The sequence below is a fragment of the Argiope bruennichi genome, chromosome 3, assembly GCF_947563725.1.
Source record: "Argiope bruennichi chromosome 3, qqArgBrue1.1, whole genome shotgun sequence".
NCBI lineage: Eukaryota > Metazoa > Arthropoda > Arachnida > Araneae > Araneidae > Argiope > Argiope bruennichi.
This window is the reverse complement of record NC_079153.1, coordinates 38,815,351-38,842,937: the sequence shown is the minus strand read 5'-3', so window position 1 is coordinate 38,842,937 and position 27,587 is coordinate 38,815,351. Positions and strand designations below refer to the sequence as shown.

General features: G+C 35.3%; 12 non-coding genes across 12 annotated transcripts; 6 read left to right on the top strand and 6 right to left on the bottom strand.

The window, feature by feature from the left end:
* Window positions 1-1,367: 1,367 nt before the first annotated feature.
* Window positions 1,368-1,474, bottom strand: LOC129964347 (U6 spliceosomal RNA). The gene has a single exon (XR_008784129.1). It is a non-coding gene; the product is annotated as a U6 spliceosomal RNA (small nuclear RNA).
* Window positions 1,475-2,421: 947 nt separating this feature from the next.
* Window positions 2,422-2,582, top strand: LOC129964393 (U1 spliceosomal RNA). The gene has a single exon (XR_008784171.1). It is a non-coding gene; the product is annotated as a U1 spliceosomal RNA (small nuclear RNA).
* Window positions 2,583-5,767: 3,185 nt separating this feature from the next.
* On the bottom strand, window positions 5,768-5,874 carry LOC129964346 (U6 spliceosomal RNA). The gene has a single exon (XR_008784128.1). It is a non-coding gene; the product is annotated as a U6 spliceosomal RNA (small nuclear RNA).
* A 947-nt stretch (window positions 5,875-6,821) lies between these two features.
* Window positions 6,822-6,982, top strand: LOC129964391 (U1 spliceosomal RNA). Its single transcript, XR_008784169.1, has one exon. It is a non-coding gene; the product is annotated as a U1 spliceosomal RNA (small nuclear RNA).
* A 3,188-nt stretch (window positions 6,983-10,170) lies between these two features.
* LOC129964345 (U6 spliceosomal RNA) lies at window positions 10,171-10,277 on the bottom strand. Its single transcript, XR_008784127.1, has one exon. It is a non-coding gene; the product is annotated as a U6 spliceosomal RNA (small nuclear RNA).
* A 947-nt stretch (window positions 10,278-11,224) lies between these two features.
* Window positions 11,225-11,385, top strand: LOC129964390 (U1 spliceosomal RNA). Its single transcript, XR_008784168.1, has one exon. It is a non-coding gene; the product is annotated as a U1 spliceosomal RNA (small nuclear RNA).
* A 3,189-nt stretch (window positions 11,386-14,574) lies between these two features.
* On the bottom strand, window positions 14,575-14,681 carry LOC129964344 (U6 spliceosomal RNA). Its single transcript, XR_008784126.1, has one exon. It is a non-coding gene; the product is annotated as a U6 spliceosomal RNA (small nuclear RNA).
* Window positions 14,682-15,628: 947 nt separating this feature from the next.
* Window positions 15,629-15,789, top strand: LOC129964388 (U1 spliceosomal RNA). Its single transcript, XR_008784167.1, has one exon. It is a non-coding gene; the product is annotated as a U1 spliceosomal RNA (small nuclear RNA).
* A 3,184-nt stretch (window positions 15,790-18,973) lies between these two features.
* LOC129964343 (U6 spliceosomal RNA) lies at window positions 18,974-19,080 on the bottom strand. Its single transcript, XR_008784125.1, has one exon. It is a non-coding gene; the product is annotated as a U6 spliceosomal RNA (small nuclear RNA).
* Window positions 19,081-20,027: 947 nt separating this feature from the next.
* LOC129964387 (U1 spliceosomal RNA) lies at window positions 20,028-20,188 on the top strand. The gene has a single exon (XR_008784166.1). It is a non-coding gene; the product is annotated as a U1 spliceosomal RNA (small nuclear RNA).
* A 3,185-nt stretch (window positions 20,189-23,373) lies between these two features.
* LOC129964342 (U6 spliceosomal RNA) lies at window positions 23,374-23,480 on the bottom strand. The gene has a single exon (XR_008784124.1). It is a non-coding gene; the product is annotated as a U6 spliceosomal RNA (small nuclear RNA).
* A 947-nt stretch (window positions 23,481-24,427) lies between these two features.
* Window positions 24,428-24,588, top strand: LOC129964386 (U1 spliceosomal RNA). Its single transcript, XR_008784165.1, has one exon. It is a non-coding gene; the product is annotated as a U1 spliceosomal RNA (small nuclear RNA).
* The last annotated feature ends 2,999 nt before the right edge of the window (window positions 24,589-27,587 follow it).

The window sequence follows — 27,587 nt, the reverse complement described above, 5'->3', positions numbered from 1 at the left end:
TTGTTTTAAAATATGATCAGAGTCTTTTCTTTTCTTTTTTAAATATTGACAAAGGAAAGGAACGAAAAATTCAACCAGAAACAGTGTTGTGCCAAAGTATCATTGGAAGTATGTGACTATCAAACATTATCATAGAAAAATTAAATAATTTTTTTAAACTTTAAGATGATGCAAAGATTATTTTTGTGCTGTGAAATTTTCGTAAAATTAATTTCTCTTGAATCGAAACTAATCAAATAATTGAAACAAATTATTGAGAAACTATAGTAAGAGCACTGGAAACATCAGATCCTCCATTTAAAATTTTTAGAGCTGCAGTAAAAGAGGGCAAACTGCACCTTGCAGTGCCACGCGGAGGGAGCGCCAAGTGTTCAGGGTCGTCTTTTTATTACCTACACCCTAACAAGAGAGAGAGTTGGAGAAAGAGCCGGACACCTGAAAACTGGACAAGTTTTATAATATCCTGTCACAAGAAATCTCAACCGCCTATTGAGAGACGGTGGGAGCACCTAGGAATGAAGCTGAGCCGACACCTCTCACACCAGATCTGCGATCGCGGAGACGAGCGATCATGGGAAACGGGCCTGAAAGCTTCGCGCTCCCGTGAGTTATAGAAAAAGTTTCAATTTAAATAATGCTTTCAATTTTAGAGGTATGCGAACTGGTAATTAAAAGTTTTCTACTTTTTTCTCCGAATAGATAGTACTGAGTACCTTCAGTCGATAAAAATTAGAAATAGAAATTTCATTTTAAAAATTTCATAAATTTCAATTTAATTTTTTTTTCCAAGCCTATGTTTATTTTTAGGAACACACCAGTCTTCCAGTATTAAATTTAGTTTAGTTTTAGAGCAAATAATTGAATTTTCGAAAATATTGTTTATAATTATTATTCCCTCATTCTGACCGCAAATAATCTCAATATATTTTTGGCGAATTACTAATTTGTTATCGGCAAGATAGAAATTGCTAACCTGGAAAACACTTAATCATCCTCTCCCTCAAAATGATTCTTTTAAAAATTTCCTCCTCCAATTTTAAGTTTCTAGCGTTTTCTTCATTCATGATAATTAGTGTTCCCAACTTTCCCCGTCTTGTTATCAATTTTGAAGAGCAGCAGTAGTTTTGTCTTAGTCGCGATAACACTGCATAAAATTGCGAGTTCTTATAATGTTCCGAGAAGTGAAACCCTCATTTCAAATTTCATAAATTATTTTTGAATACTAAAAACATATTAATTGCTATAAAAGACTTATTGAAATTAACAAAGTGCTCGAAATCTAATTTGTTTAAATTTCACTTTGACGAGACATTGCACTTATCTGACACGTAACAAGAACATTCTCCAAAGGAAATTAGTATCAAGCAAAAAATGTGGAACGCTTCACGATTTTGCGTGTCATCCTTGCGCAGGGGCCATGCTAATCTTCTCTGTATCGTTCCAATTTTAGTATATGTACTGCCGAAGCGAGTACAAACACATTTCAGTGCCGGTTCCTATATATACCCTACCGTAGCTCTGCTATTTACATAGTGGTAATGCACCGGAAATTGCATGTTTACGAGGGGCAATGCTGAATGATTATTTCAGATTTCATTTGAGCATTGCCGGACGTTCGGCCAGAAATCGACATCGAACATTTTAAAAGTTGCAAAGCCATGTTCTTCTCTTTCGGAATATCACCATTTCAAGAAACGAATGCATAACAGAAGAGTGCCATCCAAAGTGTAAAACGATATGCGATTTCCGGATTGAAAGTAAACTTGCTAATTAAAATTTTGTTTTGATTTAAAAAATATATATATATATCCGTCCGAGGTATTTTCATTTTTTTCCTTCCATTTTCTCATTTTTCATGTCGTGTGCTATCGCCATACATCGAAATCATCTGTACGTGCTACTCTTTTTCGAGATACAAATAAATGTGCAAAACTGAGACGACAACACAATAGAACAAAATGCAAATAAAACACCTATTATGAATTCCAATGAAAAGCGAAGATACTAACTACTTCGAAGAGAAAAATTCTTCAATCACCAGAGAGATTAGAAGATGCATTATTCTCTCACCAAAAGACAGCCTTTCTTTTTTACACAAGACATTCCATTTCTGCATATCGCCGTTGCTCATCACTTGGATTGATAGTATTATGGTCCTGTAAATATTTTTGCTTCTGAAAATTTCCCACAAAAGAAAGGAGTGATTCTTAAAATTCTTCTTGTCTGACTGACGTGTCATATTGTGTTACGATAGAATGGGAAAATTTGTTTTAACAGTGTGGAGGAAATCTAAAGTCGATCTTCGGATTGCCAATGAAATTCAAGAATCTGCATGGATATAAAATCATTTTCGTCAAGTCAAGTTACCACTTTTAGAATTGGAGAATGATAGATATGAAGTTTCGCAGGCTGATTGCTCGCATACTTACCTGGCACTGGGGATGCCTTGATCAATAAGGAGGCTCCCCCGAGCAGAGGCCTTCCATTGCACTTCGGAGGGTTGACGTTCGCCACATCCGCAAATCGCGGTTGCTTGGGGTGCATAATTTTTGGTAGTTGGGACTGCGTTCGCGCTGTCCCAGATATTTTACGAAAAGAAGAAATAGAGTGAATACGCTAATTACTTTCACGTTACCCACACCAGGCTGAGAAACATTTATTCAAGATACGCTTCGGCTGTTACTGCAACTAACTCATGGCTTGCTATATGAAGATGATAAAGAGTCAGTTTTTTCCAACATGGCTTTTCTGCACCTCAAACTCATAAGTGCTGCATGTCGAATGCATACCCGTGATGATCGCTACGACTTCATCGCGCTTTTAATTTAAAAGCTTATCGCCTTGACCAGAGCTCTTGGTTAATGTAGCTACAGCATTAAATTCGTAAAGCGTACAACAGATTTCGCATTACAACTCGCATCTGCAGAGGAAATAGAGTCTACGAAGGGAAAAGTCATCTCAACTGCCACAGTCACGACTTATGAAATGATACAATTCACTCCTTTAAGAATGATGATAAGCAAATCTCAGGCACAACTACTTGTGCAATCTTTCATACAATATTCTACTGCCATGTTTAAAATGCAGTAGGATCCGTCGATGTAAAGCATTACTGATGTATTTTATTCGAATAAAAGTTATTAAATTTCAAAGGGAATTTATTACAATCAACTTTTGGTTTGGCATCCATGATTTTTTCTCCAGCGTCACGAAATCATTTGCACTTGTCCACGTATGGTGATCTTTCTTGACATTTTGGATCAATTATTATGTAAACCAATTATGTGGTTTTCTAGATTTTAAATTTAATGATAAGAAGACGATTCGAACTTTGAAACATGCATAAAAAACAAAATAACAAGAAATAGCTGTATTAAAAGGAATAATATGCCTATATATTCATAATTAGATTAAAAATTTCAAAAGCTATATTAAGAGAAAGTGTTCAAAGGAAAATGTGCATTGACAATTAGAAGTAAATGCATTCGTAGTGTTCGAGTGAGTAGTACGAAAGTCGTCGCATAAAATGAAAGGTAGCGAGTGCCATCTATTCTTTGTTTATAAATAATATAAGTTCGTGATTTTCCGTACTACATCCAGAATCAATGCAATTTATTTGGCTTCAAATTATTGCGAATTAAACCGCTAATTTAGAACGATCATATTCATTAAGAGCAATCACATGCAGAATAATGTATTTCGCATTTACTCTTTGAGCGATCGCTGCGCCACACTTCGGAGGCGTTTGCAAGCTCTCGGGTATTAAACTCTATTCATTCGAAATGACATCGTAAACGTTACTATGCCCTTTCGGTCCACGTTTTGCTACGCGCTTATAACCTTCGAAAAAATAAAAATACTCTTTTGTTAGAAATTTTCTGTAATTCTAACCGCCTTTGACGATCAGTCGGTCCGATGGAATTAACGGTTGTTAAAAATTTCAGATAAATAATAGTATATGTGTAACTTTATCTCAATAGATTTCTCATTAAAATACCCCCGAACTTCAAATTTTGACAGTCATATAATTGATATACTGTAGGAGTGTTACACCATTCTGTGCACGGTGCTAGGCATTTCCCTAATTTTTTGTTTTTATTTTTATACATCCCATTACATCTCAGGAAAGATATCCGGTATTTGAAAATGGGGGCAATTTACAATCCCCCCCCCCACACACACACACCCATACATTGATTGTAATGTTAAACGTATAATATAAGCACACTAAAGTTTCGAACCATATAATGAAAATAGACCTTGCACTGAAAAGTACTGAGAATGTATAATGATACGAGACGTATCTTCGCATTTTTATCATCAGCAATAATAGACAAAAGCTTGTATGAAATATTCATAGCAATGTTGGAATCTGAGTTTCGCTTCAGTAAAGTAATGCATTGTTTTAAAATATGATCAGAGTCTTTTCTTTTCTTTTTTAAATATTGACAAAGGAAAGGAACGAAAAATTCAACCAGAAACAGTGTTGTGCCAAAGTATCATTGGAAGTATGTGACTATCAAACATTATCATAGAAAAATTAAATAATTTTTTTAAACTTTAAGATGATGCAAAGATTATTTTTGTGCTGTGAAATTTTCGTAAAATTAATTTCTCTTGAATCGAAACTAATCAAATAATTGAAACAAATTATTGAGAAACTATAGTAAGAGCACTGGAAACATCAGATCCTCCATTTAAAATTTTTAGAGCTGCAGTAAAAGAGGGCAAACTGCACCTTGCAGTGCCACGCGGAGGGAGCGCCAAGTGTTCAGGGTCGTCTTTTTATTACCTACACCCTAACAAGAGAGAGAGTTGGAGAAAGAGCCGAACACCTGAAAACTGAACAAGTTTTATAATATCCTGTCACAAGAACTCTCTACCGCCTATTGAGAGACGGTGGGAGCACCTAGGAATGAAGCTGAGCCGACACCTCTCACACCAGATCTGCGATCGCGGAGACGAGCGATCATGGGAAACGGGCCTGAAAGCTTCGCGCTCCCGTGAGTTATAGAAAAAGTTTCAATTTAAATAATGCTTTCAATTTTAGAGGTATGCGAACTGGTAATTAAAAGTTTTCTACTTTTTTCTCCGAATAGATAGTACTGAGTACCTTCAGTCGATAAAAATTAGAAATAGAAATTTCATTTTAAAAATTTCATAAATTTCAGTTTAATTTTTTTTTCCAAGCCTATGTTTATTTTTAGGAACACACCAGTCTTCCAGTATTAAATTTAGTTTAGTTTTAGAGCAAATAATTGAATTTTCGAAAATATTGTTTATAATTATTATTCCCTCATTCTGACCGCAAATAATCTCAATATATTTTTGGCGAATTACTAATTTGTTATCGGCAAGATAGAAATTGCTAACCTGGAAAACACTTAATCATCCTCTCCCTCAAAATGATTCTTTTAAAAATTTCCTCCTCCAATTTTAAGTTTCTAGCGTTTTCTTCATTCATGATAATTAGTGTTCCCAACTTTCCCCGTCTTGTTATCAATTTTGAAGAGCAGCAGTAGTTTTGTCTTAGTCGCGATAACACTGCATAAAATTGCGAGTTCTTATAATGTTCCGAGAAGTGAAACCCTCATTTCAAATTTCATAAATTATTTTTGAATACTAAAAACATATTAATTGCTATAAAAGACTTATTGAAATTAACAAAGTGCTCGAAATCTAATTTGTTTAAATTTCACTTTGACGAGACATTGCACTTATCTGACACGTAACAAGAACATTCTCCAAAGGAAATTAGTATCAAGCAAAAAATGTGGAACGCTTCACGATTTTGCGTGTCATCCTTGCGCAGGGGCCATGCTAATCTTCTCTGTATCGTTCCAATTTTAGTATATGTACTGCCGAAGCGAGTACAAACACATTTCAGTGCCGGTTCCTATATATACCCTACCGTAGCTCTGCTATTTACATAGTGGTAATGCACCGGAAATTGCATGTTTACGAGGGGCAATGCTGAATGATTATTTCAGATTTCATTTGAGCATTGCCGGACGTTCGGCCAGAAATCGACATCGAACATTTTAAAAGTTGCAAAGCCATGTTCTTCTCTTTCGGAATATCACCATTTCAAGAAACGAATGCATAACAGAAGAGTGCCATCCAAAGTGTAAAACGATATGCGATTTCCGGATTGAAAGTAAACTTGCTAATTAAAATTTTGTTTTGATTTAAAAAAAATATATATATATCCGTCCGAGGTATTTTCATTTTTTTCCTTCCATTTTCTCATTTTTCATGTCGTGTGCTATCGCCATACATCGAAATCATCTGTACGTGCTACTCTTTTTCGAGATACAAATAAATGTGCAAAACTGAGACGACAACACAATAGAACAAAATGCAAATAAAACACCTATTATGAATTCCAATGAAAAGCGAAGATACTAACTACTTCGAAGAGAAAAATTCTTCAATCACCAGAGAGATTAGAAGATGCATTATTCTCTCACCAAAAGACAGCCTTTCTTTTTTACACAAGACATTCCATTTCTGCATATCGCCGTTGCTCATCACTTGGATTGATAGTATTATGGTCCTGTAAATATTTTTGCTTCTGAAAATTTCCCACAAAAGAAAGGAGTGATTCTTAAAATTCTTCTTGTCTGACTGACGTGTCATATTGTGTTACGATAGAATGGGAAAATTTGTTTTAACAGTGTGGAGGAAATCTAAAGTCGATCTTCGGATTGCCAATGAAATTCAAGAATCTGCATGGATATAAAATCATTTTCGTCAAGTCAAGTTACCACTTTTAGAATTGGAGAATGATAGATATGAAGTTTCGCAGGCTGATTGCTCGCATACTTACCTGGCACTGGGGATGCCTTGATCAATAAGGAGGCTCCCCCGAGCAGAGGCCTTCCATTGCACTTCGGAGGGTTGACGTTCGCCACATCCGCAAATCGCGGTTGCTTGGGGTGCATAATTTTTGGTAGTTGGGACTGCGTTCGCGCTGTCCCAGATATTTTACGAAAAGAAGAAATAGAGTGAATACGCTAATTACTTTCACGTTACCCACACCAGGCTGAGAAACATTTATTCAAGATACGCTTCGGCTGTTACTGCAACTAACTCATGGCTTGCTATATGAAGATGATAAAGAGTCAGTTTTTTCCAACATGGCTTTTCTGCACCTCAAACTCATAAGTGCTGCATGTCGAATGCATACCCGTGATGATCGCTACGACTTCATCGCGCTTTTAATTTAAAAGCTTATCGCCTTGACCAGAGCTCTTGGTTAATGTAGCTACAGCATTAAATTCGTAAAGCGTACAACAGATTTCGCATTACAACTCGCATCTGCAGAGGAAATAGAGTCTACGAAGGGAAAAGTCATCTCAACTGCCACAGTCACGACTTATGAAATGATACAATTCACTCCTTTAAGAATGATGATAAGCAAATCTCAGGCACAACTACTTGTGCAATCTTTCATACAATATTCTACTGCCATGTTTAAAATGCAGTAGGATCCGTCGATGTAAAGCATTACTGATGTATTTTATTCGAATAAAAGTTATTAAATTTCAAAGGGAATTTATTACAATCAACTTTTGGTTTGGCATCCATGATTTTTTCTCCAGCGTCACGAAATCATTTGCACTTGTCCACGTATGGTGATCTTTCTTGACATTTTGGATCAATTATTATGTAAACCAATTATGTGGTTTTCTAGATTTTAAATTTAATGATAAGAAGACGATTCGAACTTTGAAACATGCATAAAAAACAAAATAACAAGAAATAGCTGTATTAAAAGGAATAATATGCCTATATATTCATAATTAGATTAAAAATTTCAAAAGCTATATTAAGAGAAAGTGTTCAAAGGAAAATGTGCATTGACAATTAGAAGTAAATGCATTCGTAGTGTTCGAGTGAGTAGTACGAAAGTCGTCGCATAAAATGAAAGGTAGCGAGCGCCATCTATTCTTTGTTTATAAATAATATAAGTTCGTGATTTTCCGTACTACATCCAGAATCAATGCAATTTATTTGGCTTCAAATTATTGCGAATTAAACCGCTAATTTAGAACGATCATATTCATTAAGAGCAATCACATGCAGAATAATGTATTTCGCATTTACTCTTTGAGCGATCGCTGCGCCACACTTCGGAGGCGTTTGCAAGCTCTCGGGTATTAAACTCTATTCATTCGAAATGACATCGTAAACGTTACTATGCCCTTTCGGTCCACGTTTTGCTACGCGCTTATAACCTTCGAAAAAATAAAAATACTCTTTTGTTAGAAATTTTCTGTAATTCTAACCGCCTTTGACGATCAGTCGGTCCGATGGAATTAACGGTTGTTAAAAATTTCAGATAAATAATAGTATATGTGTAACTTTATCTCAATAGATTTCTCATTAAAATACCCCCGAACTTCAAATTTTGACAGTCATATAATTGATATACTGTAGGAGTGTTACACCATTCTGTTCACGGTGCTAGGCATTTCCCTAATTTTTTGTTTTTATTTTTATACATCCCATTACATCTCAGGAAAGATATCCGGTATTTGAAAATGGGGGCAATTTACAATCCCCCCCCCACACACACACACCCATACATTGATTGTAATGTTAAACGTATAATATAAGCACACTAAAGTTTCGAACCATATAATGAAAATAGACCTTGCACTGAAAAGTACTGAGAATGTATAATGATACGAGACGTATCTTCGCATTTTTATCATCAGCAATAATAGACAAAAGCTTGTATGAAATATTCATAGCAATGTTGGAATCTGAGTTTCGCTTCAGTAAAGTAATGCATTGTTTTAAAATATGATCAGAGTCTTTTCTTTTCTTTTTTAAATATTGACAAAGGAAAGGAACGAAAAATTCAACCAGAAACAGTGTTGTGCCAAAGTATCATTGGAAGTATGTGACTATCAAACATTATCATAGAAAAATTAAATAATTTTTTTAAACTTTAAGATGATGCAAAGATTATTTTTGTGCTGTGAAATTTTCGTAAAATTAATTTCTCTTGAATCGAAACTAATCAAATAATTGAAACAAATTATTGAGAAACTATAGTAAGAGCACTGGAAACATCAGATCCTCCATTTAAAATTTTTAGAGCTGCAGTAAAAGAGGGCAAACTGCACCTTGCAGTGCCACGCGGAGGGAGCGCCAAGTGTTCAGGGTCGTCTTTTTATTACCTACACCCTAACAAGAGAGAGAGTTGGAGAAAGAGCCGAACACCTGAAAACTGAACAAGTTTTATAATATCCTGTCACAAGAAATCTCAACCGCCTATTGAGAGACGGTGGGAGCAGGAACCTAGGAATGAAGCTGAGCCGACACCTCTCACACCAGATCTGCGATCGCGGAGACGAGCGATCATGGGAAACGGGCCTGAAAGCTTCGCGCTCCCGTGAGTTATAGAAAAAGTTTCAATTTAAATAATGCTTTCAATTTTAGAGGTATGCGAACTGGTAATTAAAAGTTTTCTACTTTTTTCTCCGAATAGATAGTACTGAGTACCTTCAGTCGATAAAAATTAGAAATAGAAATTTCATTTTAAAAATTTCATAAATTTCAGTTTAATTTTTTTTTCCAAGCCTATGTTTATTTTTAGGAACACACCAGTCTTCCAGTATTAAATTTAGTTTAGTTTTAGAGCAAATAATTGAATTTTCGAAAATATTGTTTATAATTATTATTCCCTCATTCTGACCGCAAATAATCTCAATATATTTTTGGCGAATTACTAATTTGTTATCGGCAAGATAGAAATTGCTAACCTGGAAAACACTTAATCATCCTCTCCCTCAAAATGATTCTTTTAAAAATTTCCTCCTCCAATTTTAAGTTTCTAGCGTTTTCTTCATTCATGATAATTAGTGTTCCCAACTTTCCCCGTCTTGTTATCAATTTTGAAGAGCAGCAGTAGTTTTGTCTTAGTCGCGATAACACTGCATAAAATTGCGAGTTCTTATAATGTTCCGAGAAGTGAAACCCTCATTTCAAATTTCATAAATTATTTTTGAATACTAAAAACATATTAATTGCTATAAAAGACTTATTGAAATTAACAAAGTGCTCGAAATCTAATTTGTTTAAATTTCACTTTGACGAGACATTGCACTTATCTGACACGTAACAAGAACATTCTCCAAAGGAAATTAGTATCAAGCAAAAAATGTGGAACGCTTCACGATTTTGCGTGTCATCCTTGCGCAGGGGCCATGCTAATCTTCTCTGTATCGTTCCAATTTTAGTATATGTACTGCCGAAGCGAGTACAAACACATTTCAGTGCCGGTTCCTATATATACCCTACCGTAGCTCTGCTATTTACATAGTGGTAATGCACCGGAAATTGCATGTTTACGAGGGGCAATGCTGAATGATTATTTCAGATTTCATTTGAGCATTGCCGGACGTTCGGCCAGAAATCGACATCGAACATTTTAAAAGTTGCAAAGCCATGTTCTTCTCTTTCGGAATATCACCATTTCAAGAAACGAATGCATAACAGAAGAGTGCCATCCAAAGTGTAAAACGATATGCGATTTCCGGATTGAAAGTAAACTTGCTAATTAAAATTTTGTTTTGATTTAAAAAAAATATATATATATCCGTCCGAGGTATTTTCATTTTTTTCCTTCCATTTTCTCATTTTTCATGTCGTGTGCTATCGCCATACATCGAAATCATCTGTACGTGCTACTCTTTTTCGAGATACAAATAAATGTGCAAAACTGAGACGACAACACAATAGAACAAAATGCAAATAAAACACCTATTATGAATTCCAATGAAAAGCGAAGATACTAACTACTTCGAAGAGAAAAATTCTTCAATCACCAGAGAGATTAGAAGATGCATTATTCTCTCACCAAAAGACAGCCTTTCTTTTTTACACAAGACATTCCATTTCTGCATATCGCCGTTGCTCATCACTTGGATTGATAGTATTATGGTCCTGTAAATATTTTTGCTTCTGAAAATTTCCCACAAAAGAAAGGAGTGATTCTTAAAATTCTTCTTGTCTGACTGACGTGTCATATTGTGTTACGATAGAATGGGAAAATTTGTTTTAACAGTGTGGAGGAAATCTAAAGTCGATCTTCGGATTGCCAATGAAATTCAAGAATCTGCATGGATATAAAATCATTTTCGTCAAGTCAAGTTACCACTTTTAGAATTGGAGAATGATAGATATGAAGTTTCGCAGGCTGATTGCTCGCATACTTACCTGGCACTGGGGATGCCTTGATCAATAAGGAGGCTCCCCCGAGCAGAGGCCTTCCATTGCACTTCGGAGGGTTGACGTTCGCCACATCCGCAAATCGCGGTTGCTTGGGGTGCATAATTTTTGGTAGTTGGGACTGCGTTCGCGCTGTCCCAGATATTTTACGAAAAGAAGAAATAGAGTGAATACGCTAATTACTTTCACGTTACCCACACCAGGCTGAGAAACATTTATTCAAGATACGCTTCGGCTGTTACTGCAACTAACTCATGGCTTGCTATATGAAGATGATAAAGAGTCAGTTTTTTCCAACATGGCTTTTCTGCACCTCAAACTCATAAGTGCTGCATGTCGAATGCATACCCGTGATGATCGCTACGACTTCATCGCGCTTTTAATTTAAAAGCTTATCGCCTTGACCAGAGCTCTTGGTTAATGTAGCTACAGCATTAAATTCGTAAAGCGTACAACAGATTTCGCATTACAACTCGCATCTGCAGAGGAAATAGAGTCTACGAAGGGAAAAGTCATCTCAACTGCCACAGTCACGACTTATGAAATGATACAATTCACTCCTTTAAGAATGATGATAAGCAAATCTCAGGCACAACTACTTGTGCAATCTTTCATACAATATTCTACTGCCATGTTTAAAATGCAGTAGGATCCGTCGATGTAAAGCATTACTGATGTATTTTATTCGAATAAAAGTTATTAAATTTCAAAGGGAATTTATTACAATCAACTTTTGGTTTGGCATCCATGATTTTTTCTCCAGCGTCACGAAATCATTTGCACTTGTCCACGTATGGTGATCTTTCTTGACATTTTGGATCAATTATTATGTAAACCAATTATGTGGTTTTCTAGATTTTAAATTTAATGATAAGAAGACGATTCGAACTTTGAAACATGCATAAAAAACAAAATAACAAGAAATAGCTGTATTAAAAGGAATAATATGCCTATATATTCATAATTAGATTAAAAATTTCAAAAGCTATATTAAGAGAAAGTGTTCAAAGGAAAATGTGCATTGACAATTAGAAGTAAATGCATTCGTAGTGTTCGAGTGAGTAGTACGAAAGTCGTCGCATAAAATGAAAGGTAGCGAGCGCCATCTATTCTTTGTTTATAAATAATATAAGTTCGTGATTTTCCGTACTACATCCAGAATCAATGCAATTTATTTGGCTTCAAATTATTGCGAATTAAACCGCTAATTTAGAACGATCATATTCATTAAGAGCAATCACATGCAGAATAATGTATTTCGCATTTACTCTTTGAGCGATCGCTGCGCCACACTTCGGAGGCGTTTGCAAGCTCTCGGGTATTAAACTCTATTCATTCGAAATGACATCGTAAACGTTACTATGCCCTTTCGGTCCACGTTTTGCTACGCGCTTATAACCTTCGAAAAAATAAAAATACTCTTTTGTTAGAAATTTTCTGTAATTCTAACCGCCTTTGACGATCAGTCGGTCCGATGGAATTAACGGTTGTTAAAAATTTCAGATAAATAATAGTATATGTGTAACTTTATCTCAATAGATTTCTCATTAAAATACCCCCGAACTTCAAATTTTGACAGTCATATAATTGATATACTGTAGGAGTGTTACACCATTCTGTTCACGGTGCTAGGCATTTCCCTAATTTTTTGTTTTTATTTTTATACATCCCATTACATCTCAGGAAAGATATCCGGTATTTGAAAATGGGGGCAATTTACAATCCCCCCCCCCACACACACACACCCATACATTGATTGTAATGTTAAACGTATAATATAAGCACACTAAAGTTTCGAACCATATAATGAAAATAGACCTTGCACTGAAAAGTACTGAGAATGTATAATGATACGAGACGTATCTTCGCATTTTTATCATCAGCAATAATAGACAAAAGCTTGTATGAAATATTCATAGCAATGTTGGAATCTGAGTTTCGCTTCAGTAAAGTAATGCATTGTTTTAAAATATGATCAGAGTCTTTTCTTTTCTTTTTTAAATATTGACAAAGGAAAGGAACGAAAAATTCAACCAGAAACAGTGTTGTGCCAAAGTATCATTGGAAGTATGTGACTATCAAACATTATCATAGAAAAATTAAATAATTTTTTTAAACTTTAAGATGATGCAAAGATTATTTTTGTGCTGTGAAATTTTCGTAAAATTAATTTCTCTTGAATCGAAACTAATCAAATAATTGAAACAAATTATTGAGAAACTATAGTAAGAGCACTGGAAACATCAGATCCTCCATTTAAAATTTTTAGAGCTGCAGTAAAAGAGGGCAAACTGCACCTTGCAGTGCCACGCGGAGGGAGCGCCAAGTGTTCAGGGTCGTCTTTTTATTACCTACACCCTAACAAGAGAGAGAGTTGGAGAAAGAGCCGAACACCTGAAAACTGAACAAGTTTTATAATATCCTGTCACAAGAAATCTCAACCGCCTATTGAGAGACGGTGGGAGCAGGAACCTAGGAATGAAGCTGAGCCGACACCTCTCACACCAGATCTGCGATCGCGGAGACGAGCGATCATGGGAAACGGGCCTGAAAGCTTCGCGCTCCCGTGAGTTATAGAAAAAGTTTCAATTTAAATAATGCTTTCAATTTTAGAGGTATGCGAACTGGTAATTAAAAGTTTTCTACTTTTTTCTCCGAATAGATAGTACTGAGTACCTTCAGTCGATAAAAATTAGAAATAGAAATTTCATTTTAAAAATTTCATAAATTTCAGTTTAATTTTTTTTTCCAAGCCTATGTTTATTTTTAGGAACACACCAGTCTTCCAGTATTAAATTTAGTTTAGTTTTAGAGCAAATAATTGAATTTTCGAAAATATTGTTTATAATTATTATTCCCTCATTCTGACCGCAAATAATCTCAATATATTTTTGGCGAATTACTAATTTGTTATCGGCAAGATAGAAATTGCTAACCTGGAAAACACTTAATCATCCTCTCCCTCAAAATGATTCTTTTAAAAATTTCCTCCTCCAATTTTAAGTTTCTAGCGTTTTCTTCATTCATGATAATTAGTGTTCCCAACTTTCCCCGTCTTGTTATCAATTTTGAAGAGCAGCAGTAGTTTTGTCTTAGTCGCGATAACACTGCATAAAATTGCGAGTTCTTATAATGTTCCGAGAAGTGAAACCCTCATTTCAAATTTCATAAATTATTTTTGAATACTAAAAACATATTAATTGCTATAAAAGACTTATTGAAATTAACAAAGTGCTCGAAATCTAATTTGTTTAAATTTCACTTTGACGAGACATTGCACTTATCTGACACGTAACAAGAACATTCTCCAAAGGAAATTAGTATCAAGCAAAAAATGTGGAACGCTTCACGATTTTGCGTGTCATCCTTGCGCAGGGGCCATGCTAATCTTCTCTGTATCGTTCCAATTTTAGTATATGTACTGCCGAAGCGAGTACAAACACATTTCAGTGCCGGTTCCTATATATACCCTACCGTAGCTCTGCTATTTACATAGTGGTAATGCACCGGAAATTGCATGTTTACGAGGGGCAATGCTGAATGATTATTTCAGATTTCATTTGAGCATTGCCGGACGTTCGGCCAGAAATCGACATCGAACATTTTAAAAGTTGCAAAGCCATGTTCTTCTCTTTCGGAATATCACCATTTCAAGAAACGAATGCATAACAGAAGAGTGCCATCCAAAGTGTAAAACGATATGCGATTTCCGGATTGAAAGTAAACTTGCTAATTAAAATTTTGTTTTGATTTAAAAAAAATATATATATATCCGTCCGAGGTATTTTCATTTTTTTCCTTCCATTTTCTCATTTTTCATGTCGTGTGCTATCGCCATACATCGAAATCATCTGTACGTGCTACTCTTTTTCGAGATACAAATAAATGTGCAAAACTGAGACGACAACACAATAGAACAAAATGCAAATAAAACACCTATTATGAATTCCAATGAAAAGCGAAGATACTAACTACTTCGAAGAGAAAAATTCTTCAATCACCAGAGAGATTAGAAGATGCATTATTCTCTCACCAAAAGACAGCCTTTCTTTTTTACACAAGACATTCCATTTCTGCATATCGCCGTTGCTCATCACTTGGATTGATAGTATTATGGTCCTGTAAATATTTTTGCTTCTGAAAATTTCCCACAAAAGAAAGGAGTGATTCTTAAAATTCTTCTTGTCTGACTGACGTGTCATATTGTGTTACGATAGAATGGGAAAATTTGTTTTAACAGTGTGGAGGAAATCTAAAGTCGATCTTCGGATTGCCAATGAAATTCAAGAATCTGCATGGATATAAAATCATTTTCGTCAAGTCAAGTTACCACTTTTAGAATTGGAGAATGATAGATATGAAGTTTCGCAGGCTGATTGCTCGCATACTTACCTGGCACTGGGGATGCCTTGATCAATAAGGAGGCTCCCCCGAGCAGAGGCCTTCCATTGCACTTCGGAGGGTTGACGTTCGCCACATCCGCAAATCGCGGTTGCTTGGGGTGCATAATTTTTGGTAGTTGGGACTGCGTTCGCGCTGTCCCAGATATTTTACGAAAAGAAGAAATAGAGTGAATACGCTAATTACTTTCACGTTACCCACACCAGGCTGAGAAACATTTATTCAAGATACGCTTCGGCTGTTACTGCAACTAACTCATGGCTTGCTATATGAAGATGATAAAGAGTCAGTTTTTTCCAACATGGCTTTTCTGCACCTCAAACTCATAAGTGCTGCATGTCGAATGCATACCCGTGATGATCGCTACGACTTCATCGCGCTTTTAATTTAAAAGCTTATCGCCTTGACCAGAGCTCTTGGTTAATGTAGCTACAGCATTAAATTCGTAAAGCGTACAACAGATTTCGCATTACAACTCGCATCTGCAGAGGAAATAGAGTCTACGAAGGGAAAAGTCATCTCAACTGCCACAGTCACGACTTATGAAATGATACAATTCACTCCTTTAAGAATGATGATAAGCAAATCTCAGGCACAACTACTTGTGCAATCTTTCATACAATATTCTACTGCCATGTTTAAAATGCAGTAGGATCCGTCGATGTAAAGCATTACTGATGTATTTTATTCGAATAAAAGTTATTAAATTTCAAAGGGAATTTATTACAATCAACTTTTGGTTTGGCATCCATGATTTTTTCTCCAGCGTCACGAAATCATTTGCACTTGTCCACGTATGGTGATCTTTCTTGACATTTTGGATCAATTATTATGTAAACCAATTATGTGGTTTTCTAGATTTTAAATTTAATGATAAGAAGACGATTCGAACTTTGAAACATGCATAAAAAACAAAATAACAAGAAATAGCTGTATTAAAAGGAATAATATGCCTATATATTCATAATTAGATTAAAAATTTCAAAAGCTATATTAAGAGAAAGTGTTCAAAGGAAAATGTGCATTGACAATTAGAAGTAAATGCATTCGTAGTGTTCGAGTGAGTAGTACGAAAGTCGTCGCATAAAATGAAAGGTAGCGAGCGCCATCTATTCTTTGTTTATAAATAATATAAGTTCGTGATTTTCCGTACTACATCCAGAATCAATGCAATTTATTTGGCTTCAAATTATTGCGAATTAAACCGCTAATTTAGAACGATCATATTCATTAAGAGCAATCACATGCAGAATAATGTATTTCGCATTTACTCTTTGAGCGATCGCTGCGCCACACTTCGGAGGCGTTTGCAAGCTCTCGGGTATTAAACTCTATTCATTCGAAATGACATCGTAAACGTTACTATGCCCTTTCGGTCCACGTTTTGCTACGCGCTTATAACCTTCGAAAAAATAAAAATACTCTTTTGTTAGAAATTTTCTGTAATTCTAACCGCCTTTGACGATCAGTCGGTCCGATGGAATTAACGGTTGTTAAAAATTTCAGATAAATAATAGTATATGTGTAACTTTATCTCAATAGATTTCTCATTAAAATACCCCCGAACTTCAAATTTTGACAGTCATATAATTGATATACTGTAGGAGTGTTACACCATTCTGTTCACGGTGCTAGGCATTTCCCTAATTTTTTGTTTTTATTTTTATACATCCCATTACATCTCAGGAAAGATATCCGGTATTTGAAAATGGGGGCAATTTACAATCCCCCCCCCCCCACACACACACCCATACATTGATTGTAATGTTAAACGTATAATATAAGCACACTAAAGTTTCGAACCATATAATGAAAATAGACCTTGCACTGAAAAGTACTGAGAATGTATAATGATACGAGACGTATCTTCGCATTTTTATCATCAGCAATAATAGACAAAAGCTTGTATGAAATATTCATAGCAATGTTGGAATCTGAGTTTCGCTTCAGTAAAGTAATGCATTGTTTTAAAATATGATCAGAGTCTTTTCTTTTCTTTTTTAAATATTGACAAAGGAAAGGAACGAAAAATTCAACCAGAAACAGTGTTGTGCCAAAGTATCATTGGAAGTATGTGACTATCAAACATTATCATAGAAAAATTAAATAATTTTTTTAAACTTTAAGATGATGCAAAGATTATTTTTGTGCTGTGAAATTTTCGTAAAATTAATTTCTCTTGAATCGAAACTAATCAAATAATTGAAACAAATTATTGAGAAACTATAGTAAGAGCACTGGAAACATCAGATCCTCCATTTAAAATTTTTAGAGCTGCAGTAAAAGAGGGCAAACTGCACCTTGCAGTGCCACGCGGAGGGAGCGCCAAGTGTTCAGGGTCGTCTTTTTATTACCTACACCCTAACAAGAGAGAGAGTTGGAGAAAGAGCCGGACACCTGAAAACTGGACAAGTTTTATAATATCCTGTCACAAGAAATCTCAACCGCCTATTGAGAGACGGTGGGAGCACCTAGGAATGAAGCTGAGCCGACACCTCTCACACCAGATCTGCGATCGCGGAGACGAGCGATCATGGGAAACGGGCCTGAAAGCTTCGCGCTCCCGTGAGTTATAGAAAAAGTTTCAATTTAAATAATGCTTTCAATTTTAGAGGTATGCGAACTGGTAATTAAAAGTTTTCTACTTTTTTCTCCGAATAGATAGTACTGAGTACCTTCAGTCGATAAAAATTAGAAATAGAAATTTCATTTTAAAAATTTCATAAATTTCAGTTTAATTTTTTTTCCAAGCCTATGTTTATTTTTAGGAACACACCAGTCTTCCAGTATTAAATTTAGTTTAGTTTTAGAGCAAATAATTGAATTTTCGAAAATATTGTTTATAATTATTATTCCCTCATTCTGACCGCAAATAATCTCAATATATTTTTGGCGAATTACTAATTTGTTATCGGCAAGATAGAAATTGCTAACCTGGAAAACACTTAATCATCCTCTCCCTCAAAATGATTCTTTTAAAAATTTCCTCCTCCAATTTTAAGTTTCTAGCGTTTTCTTCATTCATGATAATTAGTGTTCCCAACTTTCCCCGTCTTGTTATCAATTTTGAAGAGCAGCAGTAGTTTTGTCTTAGTCGCGATAACACTGCATAAAATTGCGAGTTCTTATAATGTTCCGAGAAGTGAAACCCTCATTTCAAATTTCATAAATTATTTTTGAATACTAAAAACATATTAATTGCTATAAAAGACTTATTGAAATTAACAAAGTGCTCGAAATCTAATTTGTTTAAATTTCACTTTGACGAGACATTGCACTTATCTGACACGTAACAAGAACATTCTCCAAAGGAAATTAGTATCAAGCAAAAAATGTGGAACGCTTCACGATTTTGCGTGTCATCCTTGCGCAGGGGCCATGCTAATCTTCTCTGTATCGTTCCAATTTTAGTATATGTACTGCCGAAGCGAGTACAAACACATTTCAGTGCCGGTTCCTATATATACCCTACCGTAGCTCTGCTATTTACATAGTGGTAATGCACCGGAAATTGCATGTTTACGAGGGGCAATGCTGAATGATTATTTCAGATTTCATTTGAGCATTGCCGGACGTTCGGCCAGAAATCGACATCGAACATTTTAAAAGTTGCAAAGCCATGTTCTTCTCTTTCGGAATATCACCATTTCAAGAAACGAATGCATAACAGAAGAGTGCCATCCAAAGTGTAAAACGATATGCGATTTCCGGATTGAAAGTAAACTTGCTAATTAAAATTTTGTTTTGATTTAAAAAAAATATATATATATCCGTCCGAGGTATTTTCATTTTTTTCCTTCCATTTTCTCATTTTTCATGTCGTGTGCTATCGCCATACATCGAAATCATCTGTACGTGCTACTCTTTTTCGAGATACAAATAAATGTGCAAAACTGAGACGACAACACAATAGAACAAAATGCAAATAAAACACCTATTATGAATTCCAATGAAAAGCGAAGATACTAACTACTTCGAAGAGAAAAATTCTTCAATCACCAGAGAGATTAGAAGATGCATTATTCTCTCACCAAAAGACAGCCTTTCTTTTTTACACAAGACATTCCATTTCTGCATATCGCCGTTGCTCATCACTTGGATTGATAGTATTATGGTCCTGTAAATATTTTTGCTTCTGAAAATTTCCCACAAAAGAAAGGAGTGATTCTTAAAATTCTTCTTGTCTGACTGACGTGTCATATTGTGTTACGATAGAATGGGAAAATTTGTTTTAACAGTGTGGAGGAAATCTAAAGTCGATCTTCGGATTGCCAATGAAATTCAAGAATCTGCATGGATATAAAATCATTTTCGTCAAGTCAAGTTACCACTTTTAGAATTGGAGAATGATAGATATGAAGTTTCGCAGGCTGATTGCTCGCATACTTACCTGGCACTGGGGATGCCTTGATCAATAAGGAGGCTCCCCCGAGCAGAGGCCTTCCATTGCACTTCGGAGGGTTGACGTTCGCCACATCCGCAAATCGCGGTTGCTTGGGGTGCATAATTTTTGGTAGTTGGGACTGCGTTCGCGCTGTCCCAGATATTTTACGAAAAGAAGAAATAGAGTGAATACGCTAATTACTTTCACGTTACCCACACCAGGCTGAGAAACATTTATTCAAGATACGCTTCAGCTGTTACTGCAACTAACTCATGGCTTGCTATATGAAGATGATAAAGAGTCAGTTTTTTCCAACATGGCTTTTCTGCACCTCAAACTCATAAGTGCTGCATGTCGAATGCATACCCGTGATGATCGCTACGACTTCATCGCGCTTTTAATTTAAAAGCTTATCGCCTTGACCAGAGCTCTTGGTTAATGTAGCTACAGCATTAAATTCGTAAAGCGTACAACAGATTTCGCATTACAACTCGCATCTGCAGAGGAAATAGAGTCTACGAAGGGAAAAGTCATCTCAACTGCCACAGTCACGACTTATGAAATGATACAATTCACTCCTTTAAGAATGATGATAAGCAAATCTCAGGCACAACTACTTGTGCAATCTTTCATACAATATTCTACTGCCATGTTTAAAATGCAGTAGGATCCGTCGATGTAAAGCATTACTGATGTATTTTATTCGAATAAAAGTTATTAAATTTCAAAGGGAATTTATTACAATCAACTTTTGGTTTGGCATCCATGATTTTTTCTCCAGCGTCACGAAATCATTTGCACTTGTCCACGTATGGTGATCTTTCTTGACATTTTGGATCAATTATTATGTAAACCAATTATGTGGTTTTCTAGATTTTAAATTTAATGATAAGAAGACGATTCGAACTTTGAAACATGCATAAAAAACAAAATAACAAGAAATAGCTGTATTAAAAGGAATAATATGCCTATATATTCATAATTAGATTAAAAATTTCAAAAGCTATATTAAGAGAAAGTGTTCAAAGGAAAATGTGCATTGACAATTAGAAGTAAATGCATTCGTAGTGTTCGAGTGAGTAGTACGAAAGTCGTCGCATAAAATGAAAGGTAGCGAGCGCCATCTATTCTTTGTTTATAAATAATATAAGTTCGTGATTTTCCGTACTACATCCAGAATCAATGCAATTTATTTGGCTTCAAATTATTGCGAATTAAACCGCTAATTTAGAACGATCATATTCATTAAGAGCAATCACATGCAGAATAATGTATTTCGCATTTACTCTTTGAGCGATCGCTGCGCCACACTTCGGAGGCGTTTGCAAGCTCTCGGGTATTAAACTCTATTCATTCGAAATGACATCGTAAACGTTACTATGCCCTTTCGGTCCACGTTTTGCTACGCGCTTATAACCTTCGAAAAAATAAAAATACTCTTTTGTTAGAAATTTTCTGTAATTCTAACCGCCTTTGACGATCAGTCGGTCCGATGGAATTAACGGTTGTTAAAAATTTCAGATAAATAATAGTATATGTGTAACTTTATCTCAATAGATTTCTCATTAAAATACCCCCGAACTTCAAATTTTGACAGTCATATAATTGATATACTGTAGGAGTGTTACACCATTCTGTTCACGGTGCTAGGCATTTCCCTAATTTTTTGTTTTTATTTTTATACATCCCATTACATCTCAGGAAAGATATCCGGTATTTGAAAATGGGGGCAATTTACAATCCCCCCCCCCCCACACACACACCCATACATTGATTGTAATGTTAAACGTATAATATAAGCACACTAAAGTTTCGAACCATATAATGAAAATAGACCTTGCACTGAAAAGTACTGAGAATGTATAATGATACGAGACGTATCTTCGCATTTTTATCATCAGCAATAATAGACAAAAGCTTGTATGAAATATTCATAGCAATGTTGGAATCTGAGTTTCGCTTCAGTAAAGTAATGCATTGTTTTAAAATATGATCAGAGTCTTTTCTTTTCTTTTTTAAATATTGACAAAGGAAAGGAACGAAAAATTCAACCAGAAACAGTGTTGTGCCAAAGTATCATTGGAAGTATGTGACTATCAAACATTATCATAGAAAAATTAAATAATTTTTTTAAACTTTAAGATGATGCAAAGATTATTTTTGTGCTGTGAAATTTTCGTAAAATTAATTTCTCTTGAATCGAAACTAATCAAATAATTGAAACAAATTATTGAGAAACTATAGTAAGAGCACTGGAAACATCAGATCCTCCATTTAAAATTTTTAGAGCTGCAGTAAAAGAGGGCAAACTGCACCTTGCAGTGCCACGCGGAGGGAGCGCCAAGTGTTCAGGGTCGTCTTTTTATTACCTACACCCTAACAAGAGAGAGAGTTGGAGAAAGAGCCGGACACCTGAAAACTGGACAAGTTTTATAATATCCTGTCACAAGAAATCTCAACCGCCTATTGAGAGACGGTGGGAGCACCTAGGAATGAAGCTGAGCCGACACCTCTCACACCAGATCTGCGATCGCGGAGACGAGCGATCATGGGAAACGGGCCTGAAAGCTTCGCGCTCCCGTGAGTTATAGAAAAAGTTTCAATTTAAATAATGCTTTCAATTTTAGAGGTATGCGAACTGGTAATTAAAAGTTTTCTACTTTTTTCTCCGAATAGATAGTACTGAGTACCTTCAGTCGATAAAAATTAGAAATAGAAATTTCATTTTAAAAATTTCATAAATTTCAGTTTAATTTTTTTTTCCAAGCCTATGTTTATTTTTAGGAACACACCAGTCTTCCAGTATTAAATTTAGTTTAGTTTTAGAGCAAATAATTGAATTTTCGAAAATATTGTTTATAATTATTATTCCCTCATTCTGACCGCAAATAATCTCAATATATTTTTGGCGAATTACTAATTTGTTATCGGCAAGATAGAAATTGCTAACCTGGAAAACACTTAATCATCCTCTCCCTCAAAATGATTCTTTTAAAAATTTCCTCCTCCAATTTTAAGTTTCTAGCGTTTTCTTCATTCATGATAATTAGTGTTCCCAACTTTCCCCGTCTTGTTATCAATTTTGAAGAGCAGCAGTAGTTTTGTCTTAGTCGCGATAACACTGCATAAAATTGCGAGTTCTTATAATGTTCCGAGAAGTGAAACCCTCATTTCAAATTTCATAAATTATTTTTGAATACTAAAAACATATTAATTGCTATAAAAGACTTATTGAAATTAACAAAGTGCTCGAAATCTAATTTGTTTAAATTTCACTTTGACGAGACATTGCACTTATCTGACACGTAACAAGAACATTCTCCAAAGGAAATTAGTATCAAGCAAAAAATGTGGAACGCTTCACGATTTTGCGTGTCATCCTTGCGCAGGGGCCATGCTAATCTTCTCTGTATCGTTCCAATTTTAGTATATGTACTGCCGAAGCGAGTACAAACACATTTCAGTGCCGGTTCCTATATATACCCTACCGTAGCTCTGCTATTTACATAGTGGTAATGCACCGGAAATTGCATGTTTACGAGGGGCAATGCTGAATGATTATTTCAGATTTCATTTGAGCATTGCCGGACGTTCGGCCAGAAATCGACATCGAACATTTTAAAAGTTGCAAAGCCATGTTCTTCTCTTTCGGAATATCACCATTTCAAGAAACGAATGCATAACAGAAGAGTGCCATCCAAAGTGTAAAACGATATGCGATTTCCGGATTGAAAGTAAACTTGCTAATTAAAATTTTGTTTTGATTTAAAAAAAATATATATATATCCGTCCGAGGTATTTTCATTTTTTTCCTTCCATTTTCTCATTTTTCATGTCGTGTGCTATCGCCATACATCGAAATCATCTGTACGTGCTACTCTTTTTCGAGATACAAATAAATGTGCAAAACTGAGACGACAACACAATAGAACAAAATGCAAATAAAACACCTATTATGAATTCCAATGAAAAGCGAAGATACTAACTACTTCGAAGAGAAAAATTCTTCAATCACCAGAGAGATTAGAAGATGCATTATTCTCTCACCAAAAGACAGCCTTTCTTTTTTACACAAGACATTCCATTTCTGCATATCGCCGTTGCTCATCACTTGGATTGATAGTATTATGGTCCTGTAAATATTTTTGCTTCTGAAAATTTCCCACAAAAGAAAGGAGTGATTCTTAAAATTCTTCTTGTCTGACTGACGTGTCATATTGTGTTACGATAGAATGGGAAAATTTGTTTTAACAGTGTGGAGGAAATCTAAAGTCGATCTTCGGATTGCCAATGAAATTCAAGAATCTGCATGGATATAAAATCATTTTCGTCAAGTCAAGTTACCACTTTTAGAATTGGAGAATGATAGATATGAAGTTTCGCAGGCTGATTGCTCGCATACTTACCTGGCACTGGGGATGCCTTGATCAATAAGGAGGCTCCCCCGAGCAGAGGCCTTCCATTGCACTTCGGAGGGTTGACGTTCGCCACATCCGCAAATCGCGGTTGCTTGGGGTGCATAATTTTTGGTAGTTGGGACTGCGTTCGCGCTGTCCCAGATATTTTACGAAAAGAAGAAATAGAGTGAATACGCTAATTACTTTCACGTTACCCACACCAGGCTGAGAAACATTTATTCAAGATACGCTTCGGCTGTTACTGCAACGAACTCATGGCTTGCTATATGAAGATGATAAAGAGTCAGTTTTTTCCAACATGGCTTTTCTGCACCTCAAACTCATAAGTGCTGCATGTCGAATGCATACCCGTGATGATCGCTACGACTTCATCGCGCTTTTAATTTAAAAGCTTATCGCCTTGACCAGAGCTCTTGGTTAATGTAGCTACAGCATTAAATTCGTAAAGCGTACAACAGATTTCGCATTACAACTCGCATCTGCAGAGGAAATAGAGTCTACGAAGGGAAAAGTCATCTCAACTGCCACAGTCACGACTTATGAAATGATACAATTCACTCCTTTAAGAATGATGATAAGCAAATCTCAGGCACAACTACTTGTGCAATCTTTCATACAATATTCTACTGCCATGTTTAAAATGCAGTAGGATCCGTCGATGTAAAGCATTACTGATGTATTTTATTCGAATAAAAGTTATTAAATTTCAAAGGGAATTTATTACAATCAACTTTTGGTTTGGCATCCATGATTTTTTCTCCAGCGTCACGAAATCATTTGCACTTGTCCACGTATGGTGATCTTTCTTGACATTTTGGATCAATTATTATGTAAACCAATTATGTGGTTTTCTAGATTTTAAATTTAATGATAAGAAGACGATTCGAACTTTGAAACATGCATAAAAAACAAAATAACAAGAAATAGCTGTATTAAAAGGAATAATATGCCTATATATTCATAATTAGATTAAAAATTTCAAAAGCTATATTAAGAGAAAGTGTTCAAAGGAAAATGTGCATTGACAATTAGAAGTAAATGCATTCGTAGTGTTCGAGTGAGTAGTACGAAAGTCGTCGCATAAAATGAAAGGTAGCGAGCGCCATCTATTCTTTGTTTATAAATAATATAAGTTCGTGATTTTCCGTACTACATCCAGAATCAATGCAATTTATTTGGCTTCAAATTATTGCGAATTAAACCGCTAATTTAGAACGATCATATTCATTAAGAGCAATCACATGCAGAATAATGTATTTCGCATTTACTCTTTGAGCGATCGCTGCGCCACACTTCGGAGGCGTTTGCAAGCTCTCGGGTATTAAACTCTATTCATTCGAAATGACATCGTAAACGTTACTATGCCCTTTCGGTCCACGTTTTGCTACGCGCTTATAACCTTCGAAAAAATAAAAATACTCTTTTGTTAGAAATTTTCTGTAATTCTAACCGCCTTTGACGATCAGTCGGTCCGATGGAATTAACGGTTGTTAAAAATTTCAGATAAATAATAGTATATGTGTAACTTTATCTCAATAGATTTCTCATTAAAATACCCCCGAACTTCAAATTTTGACAGTCATATAATTGATATACTGTAGGAGTGTTACACCATTCTGTTCACGGTGCTAGGCATTTCCCTAATTTTTTGTTTTTATTTTTATACATCCCATTACATCTCAGGAAAGATATCCGGTATTTGAAAATGGGGGCAATTTACAATCCCCCCACACACACACACCCATACATTGATTGTAATGTTAAACGTATAATATAAGCACACTAAAGTTTCGAACCATATAATGAAAATAGACCTTGCACTGAAAAGTACTGAGAATGTATAATGATACGAGACGTATCTTCGCATTTTTATCATCAGCAATAATAGACAAAAGCTTGTATGAAATATTCATAGCAATGTTGGAATCTGAGTTTCGCTTCAGTAAAGTAATGCATTGTTTTAAAATATGATCAGAGTCTTTTCTTTTCTTTTTTAAATATTGACAAAGGAAAGGAACGAAAAATTCAACCAGAAACAGTGTTGTGCCAAAGTATTATTGGAAGTATGTGACTATCAAACATTATCATAGAAAAATTAAATAATTTTTTTAAACTTTAAGATGATGCAAAGATTATTTTTGTGCTGTGAAATTTTCGTAAAATTAATTTCTCTTGAATCGAAACTAATCAAATAATTGAAACAAATTATTGAGAAACTATAGTAAGAGCACTGGAAACATCAGATCCTCCATTTAAAATTTTTAGAGCTGCAGTAAAAGAGGGCAAACTGCACCTTGCAGTGCCACGCGGAGGGAGCGCCAAGTGTTCAGGGTCGTCTTTTTATTACCTACACCCTAACAAGAGAGAGAGTTGGAGAAAGAGCCGGACACCTGAAAACTGGACAAGTTTTATAATATCCTGTCACAAGAAATCTCAACCGCCTATTGAGAGACGGTGGGAGCACCTAGGAATGAAGCTGAGCCGACACCTCTCACACCAGATCTGCGATCGCGGAGACGAGCGATCATGGGAAACGGGCCTGAAAGCTTCGCGCTCCCGTGAGTTATAGAAAAAGTTTCAATTTAAATAATGCTTTCAATTTTAGAGGTATGCGAACTGGTAATTAAAAGTTTTCTACTTTTTTCTCCGAATAGATAGTACTGAGTACCTTCAGTCGATAAAAATTAGAAATAGAAATTTCATTTTAAAAATTTCATAAATTTCAATTTAATTTTTTTTTCCAAGCCTATGTTTATTTTTAGGAACACACCAGTCTTCCAGTATTAAATTTAGTTTAGTTTTAGAGCAAATAATTGAATTTTCGAAAATATTGTTTATAATTATTATTCCCTCATTCTGACCGCAAATAATCTCAATATATTTTTGGCGAATTACTAATTTGTTATCGGCAAGATAGAAATTGCTAACCTGGAAAACACTTAATCATCCTCTCCCTCAAAATGATTCTTTTAAAAATTTCCTCCTCCAATTTTAAGTTTCTAGCGTTTTCTTCATTCATGATAATTAGTGTTCCCAACTTTCCCCGTCTTGTTATCAATTTTGAAGAGCAGCAGTAGTTTTGTCTTAGTCGCGATAACACTGCATAAAATTGCGAGTTCTTATAATGTTCCGAGAAGTGA